General features: G+C 38.2%; 1 protein-coding gene across 1 annotated transcript in view; it reads right to left on the bottom strand.

Moving 5' to 3' along the window:
* Positions 1-26,012, bottom strand: part of FRMD5 (FERM domain containing 5) — a 250,336-nt gene that overhangs the window by 126,538 nt on the left and 97,786 nt on the right. The gene's annotated exons all lie outside the window — the stretch shown is intronic.

Raw genomic sequence — 26,012 nt, 5'->3', positions numbered from 1 at the left:
CTCCACCCCTACCCCAACCTCCACACTGAATCCTCAGTGACTTTAGCTACTTTCAGGTTTCTTTCTCCAGCCTTTGGGACACTCTTTAGAGGCTAGGGGAAGAGGGGATTTAAGAAGCCCTAGTCCAATATTGATGAGTTCTGTACCTGGCTCAGTTTAGCTCTAACCTAGCAACTGGTTGCTTGTAATGAGGAGTCCATTTTCCCTGTACTCAGGTGAGAGAACTGAACTGAATTTCTCCCTTGTTCCCTTCTGTACTATCCCCCCTCTTGGTTTTTAAGGCCCTCTATTGGCTTATCAAAATAATATTAATTCTTGTTAGATTCCTCCTCTTGTCCATTTCCATATCTGCTGAAGATCTTTTCCTACATCCAGAATTGTGGAATTCCTCCCAGCACATGCAACAGGTTTAGACCTTAGTCCGAGCCCCTGCAACCACGCTGCTATAGTTGACCCTGGGCTAATGGAGATACAAGATATGGTATCTATACCCGGAGGACGCTCTACACAAACCTGTGGTTTAAAATTTTTGTTGTCTTGCCATGTTGTGCTGACAAAAGTCCATACAGATTCTTAAGGAACCTACAATTACTAAGCAATGAAGTCAACCTTGGAACAGGTCACATATCACAAATTTTGAACACTTTTTATACACTTGGAGCATTATCCTAAGTGCTGCACTGATGATGTAAAGGAGCAATCCCTCCAACTCTGCACGTGCATGACTGTCGGTGAGCCAAGCACACAGTATCCTGGCTGACTGCGACTCTGGCATTTGCTGGAATGTCTTTTGCCAAATTGTTCTTGCACTTGTTTGAAGGTGTCAAAATGTGTTTTACCTCCTAAAGAATATTTGATTTTCTTGTCCTAAGAATGTCTGTTGGTTATCATCTGCCTACTAGTGTTGTTAGTGTGCTACAGAGGTAACAGGATTTGGAGACCCTGTGGGATCCACACTGTGATGTGCAGTTATGTGGATGCTTCCCGGGTTAGAGGTTTGTGCCTGACTGCATTCTTCTTTGAATCAATACCAATTGAACAATGTTGACCCTATTTTTTAAAAATCTCTATTTTTTAATTTACATATCATAAAACCTGTGCAGCCCTGTGCCATTCTGAGGCATCACAAGAAGGTGGTGTCAGTCAGGTTAGAGTTATTCTGTCCTAAAGCCAACTAAATAGAATGACACAAAAATGTCCTACGCATGTTCCTGACAGATCGCCCCCATAGTAAGCCCTCACTGAAGGCACCGCTTCGATGGACTAAGTGAGAAATGTATGCTGACCTGAGAAGCCTCTGGCCAGGGAAACTGCGTCACATGTCACAAAAATTAAAGGAATCTCTTCTAGTACAGCATTGCCTGTAACAAGCAGTCAGAGAGCACTTGTCAACAGGATTAGAACATCAGAAATGCCTGACTCTAACTCTGGGTTTGTCTCAAACATAACCACCCTTGAACTGTGTGAGAGGAAGAGGGGCCCTTGCTCCTTTCCAAGGCTAAACTCATTGTTCTGTCTCCTCCGGAACTAAGTCCTATTAACCAGTCCCACTCTTCCCCATCACTCATACACCTGCTCAACATTTTTCTATCTTTAAATTTAAAAAACCCTCAAACCCCCAAACTCCTCCTTGTATCTCATGTCTCTTCTAAATGACTCTGTTCCTGTCTTTGAAGACATGGAGGACTGTGGTTAAGATTGTGGGCCCTTAAAGCTGGACTGCCTGGGCTCAAATCCTTGTACCCATGTGGCTGTGTGACTGTGCTAGTTACTTAACCTCTCTGGGCCACAATTTCCTCATCAATCTACTATGTCACTAACAGATTCTGTCAAAGGCCATTAATGACCCCCTTGTTAAATCATTTTCCCTGTTAGGTACCAGTCAACATTAATCACTACAGTTTCTTTTAACTCTTGTTCCCTTTGCTTTCTATAGCACATGCCCTATGTTCATTGCCCACCGTTCTGAATGTTCTCAGACTCCTTTGATGACTATACTTTCTCTGCCTGCCTCCTAAATATAACTGCAACACATACTTTATTTAACTCACACTACAGCTCAGATTTGGAAAGAAAAATAAACTTCCTTTATTCTGTTTAGACCTAATTTGACTTTTTTCCCAAACCTACACTCACTGATTAGTGGGGAAAACATGGCCTGACATTCAATACAGCTTAAAGCATAGACTTACCCAAAACTTACAAGACTGTTAGGAAGAGCTCAGCCTCTTCTGGATCACTCAGGCAGATGTGTCCAGGAAGCCATTCATTCTCCTCCGAAATGATTACAAGTAGCATTACTGAATAATTAGCAAATTCCTTACTTTTTCCTAGATACTTTTCCATTTGACCTTAGATTTTTAGACATGGCATTTATGGCAAGGACTCATTTTCCTGTCACGTTGTCTTTTCTAATATGAGAAATGGCTAATAAGTTATGACAGATGCACTGCCCCCTCTGGTGTATCTTGTATTCTGACTATGCTCAAAAGATTCATACCAAAAGGCTGTTCAACCCACATCGACAATAGTTAAAACAATTTAAATAGGCAAAAAGAGAATGGAAAAGTGGAACAAAAAGTTGACTGTGTTTATGTACATATTTATATATACATGTATATATGTCCTTTAAGCTCAACATGGAAGAATAGATGATTTGTTAAGAAATATCAGTGACAATAAAACTAGTGATAAACACTATTCTTCAGCAGACAGTAATATAAAAGGAGGAACAAAATGGAGATAGGAATGGTTAGAAAAAGCATTCAAGATGCAAGAAAAGGGCAAAAAGACGAGTAGAAGGAGAAATTACTATTTGTCACCCGCTCTCTTTGTGACTATAATGCTGTTATATTCTGAAAATGAGAACAGCTGGATTTTTGTTGCTGTTAATCCTCACTCAAGGATATTTTTTCCATTGATTTTTAGAGAGTGAAAGGGAAGGGGGGAGGGGAGAGAGAGAAAGAGAAAGAAACATTCATGTGAGAGACACACTGATTGGCCGCCTCCTGCACGCGCCCGGACTGGGGCCTGGGAATCAAACCTGCAACCCAGCTCCCTGCCCTTGACCGGGAATCGAACCGAGAGCCTTGGGTCTGCGGGCCGACGCTCTCACTACTCAGCCAAACCAGCCAGGGCGAGAGAACAGCTGGCTTAACATCAAGCCAAAGCACTACTACCTCACCACTGGGAAATACAGTCGTCCTTCAGCTCACGATCAGGGCTTGAACAGGGTCTGTTGTCATTTGTCACTGTCACAGAGAAGTCAATGGAATTATTCTATTTCCCCTTTCCTACAACAGTATCGTCTCTTTGCTACTGCCATTACTCATAGCATCGTAATGTTACATTAAACTATATTTCAGAGCTCAGCGTTGCAATAATTGATTATAATAATCAATAATCTCCCTGATTATTTTAGAAACACCCAACACCTGGCACAGAGCAGGCACTCAATAAATAATCCCTGAATGAATGAATGAATGAATGAGGTTCTTTCATTGAAGAAAAGACAGAGGTATCTTACTCTTCCCTTCTTAAATGTTCCCCAGAAGGAAAAGATTTCGGTACCTTTAGTTTAGCTCTGACTAGAGACCAAGTAGGAGATAAGTCAAAGAAAATAAAAAGGGAAAAAAGCAATAAATAGCTACAAATGTACTAGAACATTACACTAAGAATGGAGGTATATAAACCATACATTCGGTAAAAATAATTTTGGAAGATAAATGATGGAAAATTTGTTATAAGCTTTACTGCTCCAAGGACATTTCCATATATGGAAATTTCTACCTATTTCTTTAAGGTTAATTCAACATCTAATTACCAAAGCCAATTCAAGGCAAATGGAGAAGTACAAAGAGCCACACACAAAAGTACTGGCTCAAGAGGCTAAAATTAATTCAATTTTCCAATTTTCCTTCTGAGCAGCTTTCCTGGTGTTTGCTAGCTTATGCTAACATAGATTCTGTTGGCTCTGGAACTAAAATACAATGTTGGCGTAATTACTTTCCTAAGAATAGCAATGGTCACTACAATTTTTCTAAGCAGTTCCTAACCTCTACACATTTTTAGTGTTTGCAAATTCTTGGAAATAACACAATGTATAAATTTAATACATTTGGAACTTGTGTCGTTAGCCAAGTTCAATTTCCCTTTAATTCTAAAATATCAAGAACCAGAGCATCCATGCAGTTCAAAAAAGATGACCCTGTAACTTTTCCACACCCATGCCGGTCGGAACCATTCTTAAGAAGACATGTATTCAGATTTTACTATAGGTGTCTAGCGTGCAAATACCATCTTTACTGTGAGGACAACAACTTTTTTGAGATGTATTTTACATACTATAAAATTTTAAGTTTACAATTCAAAGGTTTTTAGTACATTACAGGGTTGTATAACCATCTCCACAATCTAATTTTAGAACATTTTTGTCTCCTCTAAAAGAAACCCCACATCCATTAACAGCTAACTCTCATTCCTCTCAACTGCTAAACCCCTCACCCCTACCAACCCCTGGCAACCACTGATCTACTTTCTATCTTCTATGGATTTGCCTATTTTGGACATTTCATATAAACGGAATTATACAATATGTGGCCTTTGGGGTCTGGCTTCTTTCACTTAGCATGTTTTCAAGTTTCATCCATGTTGTAGTATGTATTAATGCTTTTAAAATTTATACATATAAAATACTCCAATATATGGATATACCACATTTTATCTACTTCTCTGTTCATAGACATTTGGGCTGTTTCCACCTTTAGGCAATTATAAATAATGCTGCCATGGATATTTGTGTACAAGTTTTTGTGTGGATGTACGGTTTCATTTCTCTTGGGTGTATACCTATGAGTGGTATTGCTGGGTCATATGGTAACTCTATGTATATTTAACATTTTGAGCAACTGTCAGGCTATTTTCCAAAGTGACAGTACCATTTCATATTCTCACCAACATATATGAAGATTGAGTTTTTCCACATCTTCACAAGGCTTGTATTGTCTATTTTTTAAAATTATAGCCATCCTGGTGGCTGTGGAGAGGTATATCACTGTGGTTTTTATTTTTAATTTCCCTAACAACTAATATTTGAAAACCTTTTCATGTGCTTTTTGGCCATTTGTACATCTTATTTGGAAAAATGTCTATTCAACCCTTTGACCATTGTTTAGTGGTATTTTTTTATTATTATTGGGTTATAAGAGTTCTTTATATATTCTGGATATAAAACCCTATCAGTTATATGTAAATACATGCAAATATTTTCTGTGGGATGTCTTTCCACTTTCTGAATGGTATCATATGCAGCACAAACGTTTTTTATTTTGATGAAATCTAAAGTACCTATTTTTATCTTGTTTGGTATCATATCTGTGCTAGTTTTTACTATAGCTATATCACTAGAAATCCACTGCTAAGGCATTTATAGTTCTTAGGGGAAAGGCAGCATGAATTATTGCTATTGCCTGCAGATTAAAAAGTTGGGTCATTTAAAAAAACAAATTGCTATAGTGCAATTGACAGGGAAACCCTCCAAAAAATGGCTGAGATGTGCCATCAGCTACTTTTTAATAATCTATAGAAATAAGGGAGGAACCTGTAGACTTGAAATCCACAGACGATATGCAATACTTATTTTAGATATAGTTTTAACCACTCTTCCCAGATCCCTGACCAGAGTTGCTAAGAAGTAGATGACTTGTTTTTTTTTTCCCCTTCTCCCTGAATCTATACCACCCTCTGGTAGATGTTTCCACATGCCTTAAAGTTGCCCAAAGAAGAAAGGCAAACAAAAGTACAAGTAGCCTGGATAAACTTCTAGCTGGACAGTGAGCTCCTAAAAAAAATAGATAATTCTTAATGAATAAATGACTAGCTTTCCTCCTCCATTCCATATTCTAGCCATTAGAAAGTCACTGTCAAAACCTTTATAAATAATAAGTTTATAAATAATGCATTTGTTGAGATGTAGAAATGAAAAATGACAAAACCAAATTAACTGATTTATCAACTAGGCAAAAAGAAAAAAAAAAAAAAGACATGGACATTAGTTTTGTACCACACCATAAGGAGCAATAGGTAAGACTAAAATGCTTTTCCTTCCTCCCACCTCTGCATTTACAAATCCTTCAGTCATTCAACAAATGTTACTTAATACCTAGTGTGTGCTATATGTATGTAAACTAAGAATACATAATCCCTGACTTAGGGCCTGCAATTACCTAAGATCAAGTCAACCTACTACTTCCTTTATGAAGCCTTCCCAGGGTCCTCCAAATTGGAATAATCTCTTCTACTACTTATCTTGGATAGGACTTTACCAACCCCTCTATGGGAAAGTTATAGCCCTCTACTTTCTGACAGAGTTGCTTATAAACACATCTTGTCCAGCACTGAACTATAAACTCCTGCAGGCAGGATCTGTGTACAAGTCACCTTCCTACCACCGTATCACCCTGTACCTGAACACACAATAAAGTTTTGTTGAGTGAATGAAGTTTAAAAATAATCAAATTTAGAAATGCCAGTAGAAGATTAATATACACCATATCTTTCACACACAAATTACATACATGAATTGTTAATGCAAAATCTTATTACCTTAGCCTGGAATACCAGCTATTCTAGTTTCCATATAAATGTTTCCTCTCCTCTTCAGCAGTATGCCAAAAAGGGGGTGGTTACATTTTTAGAATATTTCAACTTAAGTAAAAGAAACTCAGAACACTAGAAACAAAAATAAAAAATTATGGGGAAGTTATAATTGAGGGATATCTGATGAGTAAAGAGTATTTCTCTTTTTTCCTAGAATTTAGAAAAACTTTCCTCAAATCTACCCCAAATGGGCAACAGACCCATAAAGCAAACAATTAGACACTAAATTGACTACCTCTCATTGACTATGAAATGCAGAAGTCATCTTTCACTCTTCCCCATCCTTCATCTCCTACTTAGTTTACATATTCAGCCACCTTTTAAAAAACACTTAAATAATTTTTTTTAATTTTAGAACAGTCTTAGAGATAAATTTCTTCTTCTCCTATTATTAACATATTAGTATAGCACATATGACACAATTAATGAACCCCCATTTCTATACTATTTTCAAGTAAAATCCATACCTTACATTTCCTTAGTTTTAACCTAATGTGTATTTTCTGTTCCAGGATCCCATTCAAGATACCACTTTGCATTTTATAGTCATGTCTCCTTAGTCTTTTCTTCGCTGTGACTGTTTTTAGAATTTTCCGTTTTTTTGAAACCATCTTGACAGTTTTGAGGAATATTGGTCAGGTATTCTGCAGACTGCCTCTCGGTTGCAATTTGTCGGAGGTCTTCCTCATGATTAAACTGGGGTTATGGGTTTTGAGAGGAAGACCACGGAAATATAGTGCCATTCCCACACCATGGCAGAAAGGGTACATGTTATGGACATTACTTGTCACTACTGACATCAATCTTCATCACTTGGCAAAGGCAGTGTTTGTCAGGTTTCTCCACTAACGTTACTCCCTCACCGTGACCTTTCCATGCTGTACCCGTGGAAGGAAGTCACCACGCACAGTGCACACTAAAGGAGTAGCGGGGTCTCTGTTCTACCTCCTTGAGGGCAAAGTTGCTACATAAATTATTTTGGAATTCGGCATGGGAGATCTGTCTGCTCATTTCCGTGAGGCTCAGCATGACCCAGCTGCCAGCCTGGTAATCCAGTCGCTTTACTTTGCTTTTCATAGCTTCCTGCTTCTCACGTCTTTTTCCCTCAGTCTCATTGTTCTGGGTTGTTCCTCCAAATAAAGCTTCACTTAATTCAGGCCTTAAGCTCTGGCTCCTAGACAACCCAGGCTAAAAACAGCAACAAGGCCAAAAAGAAGTAAAGGAAAAAACTTTGCATTAGTAATTGAGACACACTGATTCTAATCCTTCTATAACTTGGCTCTATTAATTAGCTATTTGACCTTAAGCAAGTAACATTGTGAAATCTGTAAAATGGGGTAGGAGTTAGAGGAAGAGAGGCTAGTCTAAATGACTGCTGGTTGCTTCCAGCTCCAATGCGTTAGGATCCTCAGGATTTATACAACCCAAAGCCTCAACCCATTAGAACATGGGTCAATGGGGAAATTATGGAGTCCTATTATATCCCAATTCATTTGACCATAGAAATAGTTTGGACCAGCCTCATGTAATACAACTATAACTGAATCTTGGGCAAAGTTCTCTTGGCTCTGAAACAGGCCGTTTTCATTACTACCAGCAGCCAGTGTTATTTGATGTGTGACAGGATATTCTGCAACTTAACCAAATATCACAAATTCAATAAAACCAGGCCATGGAAGGACTAATGAGACCACATCTGTTCTGTGGAAAAGTTATAAATATAAGAGTATTTTTAAAAATCAGTACTATCAAATGAAAGAAGCCAGTCACAAAAGACCACATATGGTATGATTCCATTTATCTGAAATGTCCAGCGCAGGCAAAGCTAGAGAGACAGAAAGCAGATTCATGGTTGCTTCGGAATGGGAGTTGGGGAAGTGGAGAGTAACTGCTAATGGGCATGGGGTTTCTTTTGGGGATAATAAAAATATTCTAAAATTAGATTATGGTAATGGTTGCACAACTCCGTGAATATACTAACAAACATTGAATTATATACTTTAAAAATATAGTATGTGAATTCTATACAGTACTTTAAATAAATGGTATGTGAATTATATCTCAATAAAGCTGTTTAAAAAGTAATGGGGCTGGCCCTGGTCGGTGTGGCTCAGTGGTTAAAGTGTTGTGGGTTCGAGTCCCATCAAGGGCATGTACCTTGGATGCAGAACCGATCCTTAGCCCTGATCAGCGTGAGTGTGGGAGGCCACCAATCGATATCTGTCTGTCCCTCCCTCCCTCCTTTCCATTCTCTCTCTAAAAAAAAAAAAAACAATTGAAAAAATATCCTTGGGTGAGAATTAACCAAAAAATAAAAATAAAAAGCAATGGGGCTGTTTTATTGTGGGGAATAAACTGGCTCCGAGACAAAAAAACATATGAGAAACAAATAAGCATTTCTCTTTAAAGTCAGAGAATTGTAGAAGAACTTCTATCTTTAAAAGGCTCAGGAAGAGGAGGAATATAGTAACTTGCCTGGTTTCTGTTTGACACTAAATTCCCCCAAGTAGCAAAGAGCCTGGCTCTTTTTTAAATTATCATCCAAGGATTTTTAAAAGTTGATTTTTAGAGAGAGAGGAAGGGAGACAGAGAGAGAGGGAGACAATGCAAGAGAAACATCGATCGGTTGCCTCCAATACGCACCCCAACAGGGGATCAAACCTGGAACCTGGGTATGTGCCCTGCCCAGGAATCAAACCGGCAACCTTTTGATGTAAGGGATGACGCTCCAACCATCTGAGACACCTGGCCAGGGCAAAGAGCCAGGCTCTTTGGTGACAGACTGCAGAAAGAAGTTGGGAATTTTTGCAGTTGGCAGAGCAGTTTCAACGTGAGCAAATGCAAGATGACACAAGCGGGAGTGACCCTCAGCAAACATCAGTCACAGACTACACACGGGACCTGGGAAAGGTGGGGGGTTAATTCAACAAAACATTATTTACAAGGTACTGTTTTAGCAGCAGTAGTAAAAAGAGAAATACAAAAACGACATGAACAGATTCTCGCTCCGTCCTCTGCTTCACAGAGGCTGAAATCTTGAGAGGAACATGTACTCTGCAAGGCCAGTTGGATAAGTGCTCTGACAGAATCTGAATAGGTACCAGAAGGGTTAAGGAAGTTTCATTGCAGAGCTGGCATTTTCTCTGGGCCTCAAACATTTGAGAATATCAATTCAATATGCTGCCATATCCTAGGAAACCAAACAAGTAATAGGAATCTTTCAAAGATGATACTAAATACAAATACTAAATCATTCTACCTTATTTAAAACAGATACCCTTAGTATGGGTCACTGCACTTCAGGAGAGGGAGAGTTAATACTTCATTTATATGAAGACAAGTGTCCTGACATTTCCTTGGCTTCAAATTCAGAAGCACCTTTTTCTTAAGGTATTTAAGGTTCAGAGTTAGGCCCTGAACACTTGGCTACAAGAACAGCCAAAAGCGCTCTTTAGCTGAAGGCCGATCAGATGGCTGTTTGTAGGAAAAGCCTTCCTCTGAATTGCTGACAATGTCCATGAGCACAAAGGAGAAGAGAAGAGAGAAGGAAAAGATAAGGGAGAGAGAGAGCTGTCAGACAGCAACAGAAACTGGAAGCAGAAGCAGAGACTGGAAATGATGACAGGGCAGGTGGCAAGGTTGCAAGTGGCAGACACTGGAACAGAAGCAAGCCAGTTACAATAGAGGAAGAAAAGAAACTCATCCCCAGCTTTTAAAAAACAGCCCTTGAAGGCAGGGGAGAAAGAGAAAGGGAAGAGGGCCCAGGGACACAGCATCCACCCTGCAGTTGGAGGACCCCTGGGGAGAAGGGGCTGTCCATGGTGTAGAGCTATATACAGTCATGAGCTGCATAACCACATTTCATAACAACATCTATGTGGTTCCCCTTGAGCTTATAATGGAGCTGAAAAATTCCTATTGCCTAGTGACGCCATAGCCTTCATAAGATTGTAGCACAACATATTACTCACATGTTTGTGGTGATGTTAGTGTAAACAAACCTACTGTAGGATCCAAGCTGGCAGCGGAGTATATCACTTCCTCCCAGGACTAAACTGGAATTACAACTAAAATATAGAGCAAGCAATCTGAATAACCGACTGAAGACCAGCTGAAGACGTCTTATAACCAAGGATTTACAGAAGACACACTGAGACTGGTAGGAAGGATTGAGAAGCAAAAAGTGCTGCCCCGATCCCCAGGGTGGCAGCTGAGATTCTGGAGATGTCTCAGCTGTGGGGTCTCAACCCCAAGCCAGGCTCCCCAGCCCAGAGCACCAGAGCCGGGAAGAGGCACCCATATAACATCTGGCTGTGAAAATCAGCAGGAATTCTGTCCACCAGGGAGAGACGGGAGTCTGCTAGAGACACAGGCACCCTCATAAAGGGCCAGCACACAAAATCTCATTCACAGCCACTCACCCTGGGCACTGAGGGTGGGAGGGCAGAGCGGACTATAGTTGCGTGAGGAGAGATTGGGGTTTGTGGCTCTGAGGAGAAAGCTGAAGGTACGGCCACCAGGATCCCTGTGCCGAGTTCCTCTCCCACACCACAGACACCATCTTTCTTGAGAGGAGCACCTCCCTCCTTACAGCATCAGTCTGGGGAAATGCAATAGCTCCAACCTCTAGACTCCCTCTGGCCCCACCCCGCACAGCTCTGCTCTGCTAAGGAGTCAGCTGCCTGGGCCAAGGTGTAGAGATCTGGGCAGACTCAGGGGGTGTCAGTGACTGAGCTGTGTGGCACTGGGGCGGGGCCATCCCTCCTACTTTCCCATGAACCTGACTGGTCCCCCACTCATGGGAGATCCGCTAGCCCAACTCTCTGGGCTCCTGGCAATCCCACCCTCCCGACTCCTGGTGGCTCCGATGGTTTTGCCTTTTCTACAATTTCATATAAATTGAATAGTACTGTATATGGTCCTTTGTTTCTGGCTTCTTTCACTTAGCATAATGCCTTTGCAATTCTTCTATGCTTTTGTCCGAATCAGAAGTCTCTGCCTTTGTGTTACTAAGTAGTAATCCATTACATGAATGTGCCACAGTTCACCTGATGACAACCATCTGGGCTATTTCCACTTTGGAGCTCTCGTGAATAAAGCTGCTATGAACATTTACACATGTCTTTATGTGGACATATGTATGTTACGAGTAAAACTGCAGAGTCATAGTCTTAGTGTATGTTTAATTTTATAAGCAGCAGCCGAATTGTTTTCCAAAGTAGGTGCATCATACTGCATTACTACCAGTAATATATGATAATTCTACTGTTTCTGGATTCTCAACCCTTGATTTCATAAATCTTTAATTATATTTTAGTTGGTATATAGTGCAATGCCATTGTTATTTCAATTTGCATTTGCCTGATGACTAATGATGTTGAGCATCTTTTCGAGCGGTTATTGGCCATTTGTATATTTTCACTGGTGAAGTGTTTGTTTAAATCTTCTGCCTATTTTAAAAATGGAGTTATATGTCTTAATGATTATGACATTTATATATTCTGGTTATAAGTCCTTTATCAGGCATGTGTTCTGCAAATTTTTCTCTGCCCATGATTTTTCTTTTCTTTTTTTGTTTTTTTGTTTTCTTTCTTCTTCTATTCTTTTTAGAAATAAATGATGAAGATTTATTCATGGGTCTTAAGAGTTTGCAAACTGTGAACACAGTTAAGCAAAAACCCAGAAGTGTTCCAAAGAAAGAAAGAAAAGTTAAAATTTTCTTATAGTTAAAAGCACATTCTTGAGAATGAGTCCTGCATTCTTAGCCCTAGGATTGGTCCAGGATGGTTGTCACTCAGATGTCAGGCAGCCTGGATGATGGATGTCAGATGGTCCAGAAGATGGGCTCCAGTAGGTCTGGTCACACCCAGTGGTCTGGATAGTAGATGTCAGGTTAATATATATGTGAATCTTTCAGGGGGTAATCAATTGGGTGGTCTGGAGACATGAGTCCTTCAGGAGGTTATCAGAGGGTTATTTGGAGATCCAGATGTATATCCAGACATTGACATAAGCCAGGAAAGTTAAAAAAATTTCCAAGGCTAGTTAGAAAGAGAACAGTGTCTTTCTTCATGCCTCAACCTTCATAATGTTAATAATTTTAGCAGCTTGGTTAATGTGACTCCATTTTATATATTCCCTGTCTTCTCTCTTTCCTCAGACCGCATGTAGGGTACACAATTGAGTGCCAGTACTGCATTAATTGCCATACACAATAATCATATTTAACCAAGTCTTTTCATTTTCTTAACAGTGTGTTTAAAAAGGCAAAAGTTATACACTTTAATTAAGTCTAAGTTATCAGTTTATTCTTTATAATGTATGCCCTTTGTTTCCTTTCAAAGAATTCTTTGCCTAACCCAGTATCATATGGATTTTCTCCTATATTTTCTTCTAGAAGTTTTAGCTCTTACATTTAGGTCTATGATCCATTTTGAGCTAATTTTTGTATAAGGAGTAAGATAAAGGTTGAGGTTTTATTTATTGCACATGGATATCCAATCGTTCCCTGGCACCTTAGTTGTAAATAACTGTTTAGTTTGGGTCTATTTCTGGACTCTATCTTGGTCCACTGATGTATATATCTATTTACCCTTAGGCCTAAACCCAGTAATCTTGATTAACAGTAGCTTTATTTTAAATTTTCAAATCAAGTCTGGAAGACCTCCAACTCTGTTGTTCTTTTGCAAAATTGTTTTTGCTATTCCAGTTTCTTTGTATTTCCATATAGTTTTTAGTATCAGTTTGTCAGATTGTTTATAAAAAAGGCATTTAGGAAGAATTTGTATAGAACTGTAAAATTTATCAGTATTAAAAAAAAAAAATTATCAGTGTATCTATCTAAAACTAGTTTCTTTTTGGTTTCAAGGTTTTTACTATCAGTTAAATTTCTTTAAAAGATATAGGACTATTCCAGTTATTTCTTTCTTTCTGCATGAGCTTTGGTTGTTTGTTTCTTTCAAGAAAATTGTCATTTCATCTAAGTTGTCAAACTTATTGGCATAAATGCAACTGTGAAGATGATCATGAGCAATTTTGTAAAAGAATTAAAAACAGTAAGTTCATTTTGAAATAAATTATTCTTCAGAATACTAAGACATGATAATAACTACAGATGCAGTTAAGAACATAATTAAAGTATGTGAGTATACAAGAATAATTATTTTTATTATTTTTATTGTTCAGATAATCAATGTTTTTTAAATTTTGCTTTAATGTACATGTGTATGTGTTAATGAAAAATTATTTTTGTGAAATGGTTTTTAAACAGTCTATTTTATAGTCCACCAATGTAATAAAACTGCTTTTCAGTCAAGAAATATTTTGCAAATTATATAATTTTAATTCTCTTAAGAATCTTCAATTCTAGGGACAGAATTATAGAGCAGCAACTGTTCAATAGAAATATAAAGCAAACTCTATATGTCATTTTAAATATTTTAGTAACTAACCTAAAGAAATGTAAAAGAAACAAAATTAATTTCAATAATATATTTTAATCTAAAATGTTCACAATGGTATCATTTCAACATGTCATTAATAATTAATGTATAATAATATAAAAGTATAATATGATAACTTACTTTTTCATACTAAATTTAGTATGTATTTTATACTTACAACATGTCTGAATTCAGACTAGCCTCATTTCAAGTGCTCAGTTGCCTTGTGTGGCTAGTGTGTTGGACAGCATATCACTAGAGTCTTTCTACTGAAAGCATCAGCATCACCTAGAATTTGTTAGAAACATAGAAGCCCAGACCTACAAATTCAAAATCTGCATTTTAACAAGCTCACCAGGTGATTCATATAAACCTTAAAAAGCTTGAGAGACAAGTCCAAAGAGCAGAATTTCTCAATAGATGTGATATGGCAAAATGCTACTGGTATGCTTAAAAAATTCTCCTTCAGCCTTCAAGATGACAGTTGGGCCAAGTTAGCCATAGTTGGCAGCTTGGTGTATATCACTCCAAACACTTTTCTATACAATTTCTATATATTAATGGGTCCTTAAGAGAAAGAATACTGGACTTATTTCTGGGGTTTGCCCTTTTTACTTAACATTGTATCATGGACATCTTTCCCTGTCAGAACATATTTAATCTAGCTCATTCTTTTTAATAGCTACATGGTATTCCATTACATGAATACTTTTGATATATTTTTCCCTTTTTAAAATTAATTTTCGAGAGAGGAGGGAGAGAGAGAAAAACATCAATGGGAGAGAGAAACATCCATCAGTTGCCTCCTTTACACACTCGATTGGGGCTTAAACCCACAACCAAGGTAAGTGCTCTGACCAGGAACTGAAGTCACCCTTACCTGAAGAAAAGCAAAAGTTCCTTAGAAAGCCTTTAAAATGATTTTTCCCTCATCCAATAAATTTGGTGATGAAATAAAGAAAATCTGAAAGTTGCTGTTACCTCTCCCTTTAGAGGGGCATAAGTAGATAAATAACGTAGAATAAAAGTAAAAATGCCCTAGCCAGTGTTGTTCAGTGGTCAGAGCGTCAGCCTGCGCAAGGCAGGGCCGCCAGTTTGATCCCTGGCCCTGGTTGGGGGGCGTGCAGGAGGCAACCGATCGATGCAATGTGTCTCTCTCACATTGATGTTTCTCTCTCTCTCCCCCTCCCTCCCTTCTACTCTCTCATAAAAGAGAAAACAAATCAATGGAAAAAATCCTTGGGTGAGGATTAATAATAAAAAAAAACACACCACACAGGTAAAAATAAAATCCTACTGAAATAAACAGAAAGCACACTGTAATCTTTCATTAGTTCCTTTCAAATGCAACTTTCAGAAAAAGAAGAAATAAACTATGTGGGGTATCCAAATAACAAATCTCTTTAAGCCTCAGAATTTAAAAATCACTGATAATGAAAATTATGTAATGCCTGTGCCCAGGATGCTCTGGAAATTATTTCTGAATTCCCACACCATTATCATTAATGGACACCAGCTGTGGGCTTATAGTATCCTGGATACATTACACAATAAAAACATAAACAGGATGTCACTGCACATATGCCATGTGCACAGCTTGGTTCTAATTAGCATCACTGTGAAACCACATTTATTGAGGAAAATGGTGTAATGGTTGGGAGCACGGACCCTGGAGTCAGACTGCCTAGGTTCCAACCTTGGCTCAGTCACCTATGTAATCAGTGACCTTGAGCAAATTATAGAAGCCTCATTTTTTTCCTTTGAAAAGAGAGGAAAATCTCTCACAAACTTGCTATGAGAATTAAAAGAAATAATGAATATAGAGCATTTAGGAAGTGCCTAACCCTTAGTAAGCACTCAACAGATTCTAGGGATTATCATTCTTACTGAATAATTACAGTACTGAAAGAGTTCTATTAGGGTTAGAGGTTACAAAAATATGGTGCAGTTTCCTGGCTTTTAATAGCTTACAATTTAGAAATCAATTTGAATATCCCAAATGGAAAGATAAAACAATGAAGACTATCACACTCCTAGTCAGACCCTAAAAATTAAAACGAAATCACTTCTCAGTCTACCCAAAAGGTAACTATGTACTCAATTTTAAATGTTAATAAATATAATGGATATGTGAACACCATCTAATATATAGGTTGACCTAAAGTGTTTTAATAGAAAAATTTTAGATTGGGTTTAGCCTTGAGTGCACATTGATTTTGGTCATGGAATTAATTTCATGATCCAACCATTCATTAAGAGTTGCTTACGGAGGCAGTTGAGAGACCACCACTGCCCACCAACTAGTAGCATATAAAGTGAGCCATATTTTGTAGGCAATATTTTTAAACTTTAAAAGTCTACCTATATGCAGTGTTTTACAAGGTTCCTGCAACTCACTACTTCCTTCCTCCATAACTGGGAGGTGAGCATGACATCCTTCATAACAATTCTAGGGCCTTCATTCAGAACAAATAATACAAGTTGTCACATAAGGTGACTCTACATCATTTTACTCAACCCGTTCCGCTTTTTTATTTTTATTTTTAATGTTTTCAAAATAAAGAGCACATCTGCTACACACTGAACAATTTTAAAAGGCAAAACTGACATTCGAAAAATGAGGTTTTGAGCCCATGTTGTGATTCACTGTAAAGTGAAAGCATAAATTACCTACTCGGCTTCACCAATCCCTAACTTGTGTTTTCTGTCAAGAGATACTTAGTATCTACTAGATCTAAAGCCCTATGTCATTTACAGAGAGAGTCCAGAGATGAACAAGCTACTTGTCTCTGCCTTCACAGGACTTACAATCTATTTTTTTTAAATTTTTTTTTCATTTACAATCTATTTTTAAAAGCTATAATAAAAGGCAGAATATGAGCCACAGAGATGTTTGCAATGTGATGGGGATTTAAAGATTGGAGAGTGCCCTCTGGTGGAAGGGTGAGGAGATGGTGAAAAAAAGACTTCAAGGGATTTGAGTTAAAACACAAATTCCATAGGGAGAGACTAAGGAAGACTGGCGTTCTGGGGAGCAGCATTAGGCAGGAAACTAGAGGGTGTGTTCAGGGAAGAGCAGTTGTCCAAATATGTCAGATTTGAGAGAACATGTTACAAAGGACTTTGAGTATTAGGCTGGGGAGTCCTATAGATAACTCAGTATTAAATGAGTCATCAAAAATTTTGGGGAGAGTTAGGTGATAAGAATTTCACTTTGGAAAGGTTTATCTGATGGAAAGTGTGCAAGATGAGACAAAGTGGAACTTGGGAGACCACAAAGAAGGTTACTGCAATATTTTAGATGAGATGAAACAGCTCTTTCAAGATTAAAAGTAAAGGGGAAAAGTTAAAGAGGTTGGTAGGTTAAAGGAAAATAAAATTGGGGAAAGCCCTCCATTATTTTTCTTTAAAGGGGAAATAGAGACCTGAGATTATATGAAGACAGAAAAGAAAGAATAGTAGAGAAGGAGAGAGTGCTGATGCTAGGAGGGAGAGAGGGACCAGTCACTGAATCAAAGTCCTAGAAGAGAGCATGAAATGGCCAGGTGGAGGTGCTCATCTTAAAAGCAAAAGCAACATTCTTTGTATTTCAAAGGAAGAGTGACAAAAGGAGGGAGAATAAAAATAAACAGAAACTGGTAGAGTTGAGACAAAAGAAGTTGAGGGATTTATGGCAAATAATCTCAACCTTCCCAGAAAGTAGACGACAAGTTCATCTGTGTAAAGGAACTAGGGAGGGACTGGGGTACTTGCTGTGAATGGAGGTTACTTGGAAAAGATAAAAGGGAATGTAATAAAAAGTATTCATTTAAAAATTACTTAGATACTTTAAGCAAAAGCAACCAAAGAAAAAAATAGTTTAAATGATCTTATTTGAAATTAAAAACCTTTGTGCTTCAGAGGATAACACTGAGAAAGTGAAAATACAATTCACAGAACAGTAGAAAGTATTTGCAAACCACATATCTGATGAAGGTCCAGCATTCTGGATATATAAAGGACGCTTACAACTCAACAATGAAAAGACAAATAACCCAATTAAAAAATGAGCAAAGGATCTAAAGAGACATTTCTCCAAAGAAATAAAAATAGCCAATAAGCACATGTAAAAATCATTAGTCATCAGGGAAATGTGAATCAAAACCACAGTGCAGTACCGCTCTGTACCTACTAGAATGGTAATCATCAAAAACAAAAGTGGTCATAATAAAAAATAACGAGTGTTGGTGAGGGTGTGGAGACACGGGAACGCTCATATATTGCTGCTGGGGATGGAAAACGGTGCAGCCATTTTGGGAAAGAGTTTGGCAGTTACTCAAATAGCTAAACACAGAGTTACCATATGACCCAGCAATTTCATTCCTAGATATATACATTAGAGAAGAGAAATGAAAACATTTGTATATAATGTTCCTATCAGTATTATTCATAATAGCCCAAAAGTAGAAACAACTTAAATATCTATTAACTAATGAGTGGATAAACAAATGTGATATATTCAAAAAATGGAATATTATTCAGCCATAAAAAGGAATGAAGAACTAATACATACTACAACATGGATGATTCTTAAAAATATCATGCTAAGTAGAAGAAACCAGACACAAAAGATCACATATGGTATGATTCCATTTATATGGAATATCTAGAAAAGTCAAATCCACAGAGACAGAAAGTAGATCAGTGGTTTTCAGGGACTAGAGGAATGGGAGAACGGGGGAATCTGAAGCGACTGCTAACAGGAACAAGGTTTCTTTTTTGTGGTGATAAAAATATTCTGGAAATACATAGTGTGATGGTTGCACAACTTTGTGTCTATACTAAAAATCACTGACCTGTACACTTTAAGTAGGTGAATTTTATATGTGAAATATATCTTTTTAAAAAAAGGACTGCTAGGGAGCAGTGAGTTCAGATGACCTGTATTTTGTTTTAGAACTATTCAGAATGGAATCGTGACTACCTCAGGCTATAAGAAGTCACACAAGTCAGACTTTGGGAGTTGCCCTGAGCAGGGTATTGGCAAGGCAGGAATAACTGAGAGGGAAAGGAATAATAGCACATTGTTGAAGTGGACATTTATAAAAGCCCAGGCTCTTTCAAAACCTAATAGTAAAAACAAAACAAAACAATCCAATCAGCAAATAGGCAAAAAAATAGACATTTCACCAAAAAGTGTACACAAGTGGCAAATAAGCACATGAAAAGATGTTCAACATCATTAGCCACTAGGGAAATGTAAATTAAAACCACAATGAGATATTACCACACATCTCTTACAATGACTAAAATAAAAAATAATGACACCAGCAAATGTTGGCGAGGATGCAAGGAAACTGGATGATTTGTACATTGTTAATGGGAATGTAAAATGGAAAACAGTTTGGCCGTTTCTTATAAAACTAAACATGAACCTACCATATAACCTAGCAACTGCACTCCTGAGCATTTATCCCAGAGAAATGACAACCTGTGTTCACACAAAAATCTTTACATAAAGGTTCATAACAGCCCTTGTTCACAGTAACCCAGTAGTGGAAACCACCCAGATGCCCTTTAACAGGTAAACAAGGTGAACAAGTTGTGCTGTTCCATGGAATACTGCTGGGCAATCAAAAGAAAACTGCTGCCCAGCCGGCGTGGCTCAGCGGTTGAGCATCGACCTAGGATCCCGGAGATCGGGGTTCGATTCCCGGTTGAGGCACATGCCCGGGAGGCGGGATCGATCCCCAGCAGGGGGTGTGCAGGAGGCAGCCGATCAACGACTCTCATCGTGGATGTCTCTATCTCTCCTTCTTTCCCTCTCCCTCTCCCTTCTTCTCTCTGAAATCAATAAAGACATTTTTTAAAAAGAAAAAGAAAATTACTGTTACATACAACAACCTGGATGAATCTTCAAGGAATGATGCTGAGTTAAAAAACAAACCAACCAACCAACCAACCATCCTAAAAGGTTACATAAGGTATGAGTCCATTTACATGAGATTTTTTAAATGACAAAAACTACAGAAGTGGAGAATAAATTTGTGGTTGCTAGGGGTGAGGGATGGAAGGGTGGGAGACAGGAAGATGGCTATAAAAGGGGAATAAGAGGGCTCCTTGTGGTGATGGAAATGTTCTGTATCTTGACTGTATCAATGTCAATATCCTGCTTGTGATACTGGACTCTAGTTTTGCAAGATGTTATTATTAGAGGAAACTGAGTAAAGGGAACACTGGATCTCTCTGTATTATTTCTTACAACTGCATGTGAATCTACAATGATCTCAAAATAAAAAGTTTAATTAAAAAATAGTTCAGGTTGGGCTGGAGGCAAGCTAAATCAAAACCTGACATGCAGTTTTCACATCTATAATGTAGGAATTATGATACCTACTAAGGAGAATTTAAAAAATATATGTAGTAAAGTTTCTTAATGATAAATGGCAGTTTAATGTAATGTCTAGCATTATTGAAACAGCTTAGGAACTGCAAGTGGCTGGCCAGTTCCAGAGGCTTTATCGTCAAGAACTGTGAATGCTTAAAGGCCTTGAAGGGCACATGCATGACACCTAAAACCCATACACAATCCCCCTAAAGCAAGCTGGGCCCTCTCACTGAGGGACTCCTTCTATTCACGAAGGCTCTAAGTCATGAAAGAATGGACCTAATGTTAACGTGAGTCAGAGAACTGCAGTTAAGGATCAGCTGTAGCATAGAAGTTAGCAAAGCTGGCTCTAGAGCCAGATTGCCTGGATTTGAATCCCACCTCATCAATGACAACCACGAGACCTTAAGCAAAACAAGTGGTTCTCTGGGCTCCAGCTTCCTCGTGTATTGTAAGAATCAAAAAGATGATACATATATATTACTTTAGCATGGAGTTTCTATAATACTCAATAAATGATAGCTATTATTAGCAATTAAAAGGGGCTATAATAATGAACTGGCATAGTCCAGCCTTTCCGGCACAGAAGGAATCACCCATACCTGAATGATGGGTAGCTCACTGCATTTCAAGGCAATCTATTCCAATTTTAGGCAGCTGCCACACTAGAAAGTTATTCCTTCTATTTTTATTCCAAATCTTTCCTTTAACTTCTGAACATTAGTCTTGGTTCTGCCTTGTCAAGCTGAAAAATGCCTGGGACGCCTTCTATCCAGAATATCACATACTTGGTGCCTGCTCTCTCATTTATGTGGCACTTTTGGGAACTAGTCTGCTCCTCTCTTGTCCTGTGACACGAGACACATCTCTCCGAGCCTGTTTCCTCATCTCAAAAGCTAGAGCTCCAGACTAAATAGTCTCTGAGGTTTTTTCCTCCAGAGGCGAATATAATTTTACTTATCCTTTGCGCAGTTATTCTGACGCCCTCTCCGGAGCTCCCGGCCCTCGCCACCTGCTGCCTTCCGTTAGGTATCCTCACTCGGTTAGCATCCGTCTTAAAGTGTACATCTCCGAAGGTAACACAAAACTAACATTCTGGCAACAGTAATCAAGTGTACTGTGAAACTCTCTCCTCCCTATTTAATGCAACTAGGGCTAATAGTTTACTACTTTGCTTTTACTAGTTTACTAGTTTACTATGAGCTTAAAGCTACTTAAAATCTGTGAGTCCTCTTGCCATAAAATCTCCGAGTCCATCTGGTATACCCAGAGTTGATTTTTAGAATCTAAGATCAGGATTTTTGTATTTATTTCTGCTTAATGTCATCTTTTTTTTATCATCACTCAAGGATATGTTCATTGATTTTTGAGAGAGAGAGAGAGAGAAGCAACGATGTGAGAGGAACAGTGACGGGTTGCCTCCCACAGGCGCCGGGACCAGGGATCAGACCTGCAGCCTTTTCAGTGTCCAGGATAATGCTCCAATCAGCTGAGCCACCCGGCCAGGGCTTAGTGTTGTCTTTTAAAGCTCTGTTCCATCATATCAGCCCATGCAGCTCTATTTTAATCTTAATTATGCCATTCACTGTATTAATGAAGGTACACTGATCATATTCTTAATGAAAACACTGTTTAAATCTTTTAATATTACCACACACGCAGTGCTTATATGAAAAACCGCTTCTTTACTATTAATACTGCATTTTTTAAAATTTCAGGATATTTTTTAAGAGTTCTGGTTATACAAACAGAAAGAAAACATGTTTTCGATCTATCAGCCTCATCAGTTCTCTTCTAATGATTCTGAAACCTATAAGTTCTAATGTGACATAAAAAAGTCCAAACAAAGAGCAGGGGATGCCTTTCAGGGTGGCAGGACCGCCACAGGGGAGAGGAGCCCCATCCACACTCCCCAGCAAATGTCTGTACTTTCTCCTTTCTTGTCACAACAGTGACTGAATGACTCTGCTTTGTTAATTAAATAAGGGATTTGAAACAGCTAGACTGACTCCCTTGTCCTCCTAAGGTGATAAAGGTAAAGATTATTATGGAAATTTACTCTCATAGATCATTTAACCAGATTTTAAAAGCTTTAGGATTGGTTACTGCTTACCTTCCTTATAAAAATTCCAGTGGAAAGCTCAGTGCTTTTGCTTTTGTAGGACTCCAGAGTTTGCAACGTTATATTTCTTTATGTCGTACTAATTCCATATGACTGTGTTCAGGTTGGAAGAAGTTCAGTTCACTAATTGGACTATCATTCTAGATGTCAGATACTATCTTTTTCAAAGATAAAATTGTCCTAAGTTTTTGCTACCAAAAAAAAATCTGTGCTTTTAATTATCTATAAATTATACCTCAATAAAAATTTTAAATTAAAGTTAAATGTTCATCTTTTTAGGTAAATCTTAGTATTTCTCTCCCTACTGCATGATTTCCCCTAGATTCACTAAGTGGATACAGGCTTGTGATTAACTTTTTTTTTTGACAATCAATTTTTATTGACCACCTATCATCATGCTGACATGTCCTTCCCAGCCAAAATGGGTCCTCTATGACACCTATTCATTTGAAATTTTTTCAATCTGGTAGAATTTTGCAACAACAACAATGAAATAAGCCCTAACCTATACTGTATCCATCTTAACTACATTCTTTTTTTAAAAAACATGTTTTTATTGATCTTAGAGAGAGGAAGTGAGAGGGAGAGAGAAAAACATCAATGAGCAAGAACCATCTATCAGCCGCCTCTTGCATGCCCCTTCCTGGGGATCGAGCCCACAACCTGGGCATGCGCCCTGACCAGGAATCGAACCTGCAACCTCTCGATGGATGGGATGCCATTTAACCAACTGAGCCACACTGGCCAGGGCTTAACTAGATTCTTTAAATTGGGAAATGGGAATTAATTAGTCTGGCTTTGAAGATATGTCATTTCACCCTAACTCCTTAGGCATTAGCAAGTTTATCTGTAAAATGAATGGGTCAGACTAAATCACTGATTTTCAGGCTGCGTGCTTACACTCATAGGATCCCCCACAAAAGTAATATTGGGACTGGAAGTTACTTTTATTTCAAAAAGCTTACTTGCTACATCAACTAAATAAAATGTCAATGTCTTTTTTTCTAAGCTGGAAATATGGTCCTAACTAATCGTGATTTTCTCATGTTGACCAGACATCCTGGCTAGCTTTGGCCAATAAAATAAGGAAACAAATTAATTATTACTTAATCAACGTAGAATAGTAAATCTTTCAAAACTGGGGGCCATGGGAAACAAAACTAACTTAAAAGGCCTTTGGCAAAGAAAAAATGGGACTCACAGAGCTATCTCACTAAATTATTCTTTCAGCTGGTATTTATTGTGTGCTTACCTGTGCCAGGTTTTCCTCTAGACCTTAGGGTTACAAGGAGAACACTGAGAAGTCCACGGTCATAGTTGAATAAAAGGGATTATTTCTTAGGTATCTTTCTACCTGCAATATGGACCTATTTATTTGTTAAGGGCAAAGTTGGCTGTTATGGGGGTGGTGTTTTAATTAATAATTTCCCCCTTAACTGTAGTTAGGATATAAGAAACATTTAAAATTTCCTGAAAAAGGACAGAATACCTCCTGCCTGCTTTTCATAATGATGTCAGCATCTGTTCCATCACCCGGCATGTCCTCGGTCTACAATTCAGAGTCTAGAACTTATACCCAAAGCTCCAAGGAAAGGAAGGTTTGGGGACCCTCTTGAGGCTACAGGCTGCAGCAAAGGCTGAGGCAGCTCTGGACGATGAACAGCCAGCTTTTCTCTGTCTAGGCCTCAGTACAAGTGAATCCTGAGGGAAAAGAGTGACTTTATACTCCTGATAGTATAAAATAGAACACATTTAACTCCTCTCCCTACATAATAAATCTCTAAAAAACCACACAGCCCTTGGAAGGTTACTAGACATTACCGGTTTGATACAGAGCTATCAGAAGTAGATCCAGAAAATGTCATCTCCTGGCTTAGAAAGCGACAATTTTTAAGTATCAGATGAGAAATGAAGCCTTTGCCAATTAGACCTCAAACTGCGAATTCTAAAGTAGTATCAATTTTAATGGAAAATAAATAAATTGCTTCCAACAAGATGATGCTCAACCCTTGAACGGTCATAGTTTTTTTACAGATAGTAAAGGATCTAAGTTTCTTAAGCCTCTACACCCAAACGCAGAGTTTCAGCATCATAAAGAACAAGTGTTTCCCCTCTTAATTTAGGTGAGCTCTGATCCAACCTGCTTTTTGACACTTATAACAAGAAACATCCAATGGAGATACTCAGATGGTGGTATAAATACAGAACACTATCTTATTTTAGACGGTACTTTCCTTGTACATAGGTTCCAACATATCAAAGAAAACAAATAGGTAAGTATCCATGTAAGCATTCAGAATTGCCCCCCTGCCTGCAGGTTCTCTATTTGATCCATTTCTTCTACAGATGCCCCATGCGGAAAGGAATGGTCCAATTGGAAAATCAACCATCTAAATTCAAGTATTCGGTCCCCTGATGCGACAGCAGGAACTTGTGAGAACACAAGTCCTGACAGGCCGAGGGTTAGAAAAGCTCTATGAACAAGTACAGAGGTTTCCTGGTCTCTGGGCATAAAACAATCCCTCCTTTAGTCGCCTCTCAGTTTGAGGTATCCAGAAATGGGGATCTGAGAGTGGCCTGCAGTTGTCACCAGAAATCTCAATTCCGGCCATCACACATGCTCTCGGAAAACAGGTTTGCTCTTGGACATAGACGGCTGTAGACAAAAACTGTGATGTTTGAAATCACAACACTCGGCTGTGATTCTTGCCCCAGAAAACATTTCTTTTGCTCACTGTCCTGGAACATTTTCCCCGGGGAGATCTATAGGCCAAGGAAGACAGGCTACAGCATGTCTATGTGAATGGGTAACGGAACACAGTTGAAGAGAAAACTGTCATTACTTATCATCGCTTAATGTTCACGTAAATCAAAGAAACTACCCTCCACTTAAAATACACACACAATTATTTTTTCTTTTCTTGTCAGGAACTGTAGTGTACTACTTTGGGAAAGGGAATATTACTAGAGTAGCTGAGCTTTTATTTGAGAAAAAAAATTACAAAGAAATGGCCATTTCTTTAAAATATTCTTAAATATAGGAGGAAATATTCAATTGCATTAACAGTCAAAATTATAAGAGATTGCAAAAAGAAATGACAAAAGATCACTTTTGACATATTGAATAAGCAAAATTTAGAAAGGCAATACTGTTCTTGAGATGATTTTTATATTGGGCATTTTGGCTACATGTACCAAAAAATTTATAATACTCCTAACTCCTGACTCAGTAATTCTACTTAGGGGAATTTATTTTAATGAAATAATCAGCTACAACATAAAGATGTATAAATATAAATGTTCATTGCAAAGGTTTTTATAATAGAAAAACATACTTTTTATAGAAAGTAAAACCTAATAGTCCAACAACAGGGATTCGGTTGAAAAAATTGTGGTATATCCATGAGAGAATACTATGCAGCTA

This window comes from Miniopterus natalensis, chromosome 1 (assembly GCF_054644295.1).
Source record: "Miniopterus natalensis isolate mMinNat1 chromosome 1, mMinNat1.hap1, whole genome shotgun sequence".
Lineage (NCBI taxonomy): Eukaryota > Metazoa > Chordata > Mammalia > Chiroptera > Miniopteridae > Miniopterus > Miniopterus natalensis.
This window is presented reverse-complemented; position numbering and strand designations above follow the sequence as displayed.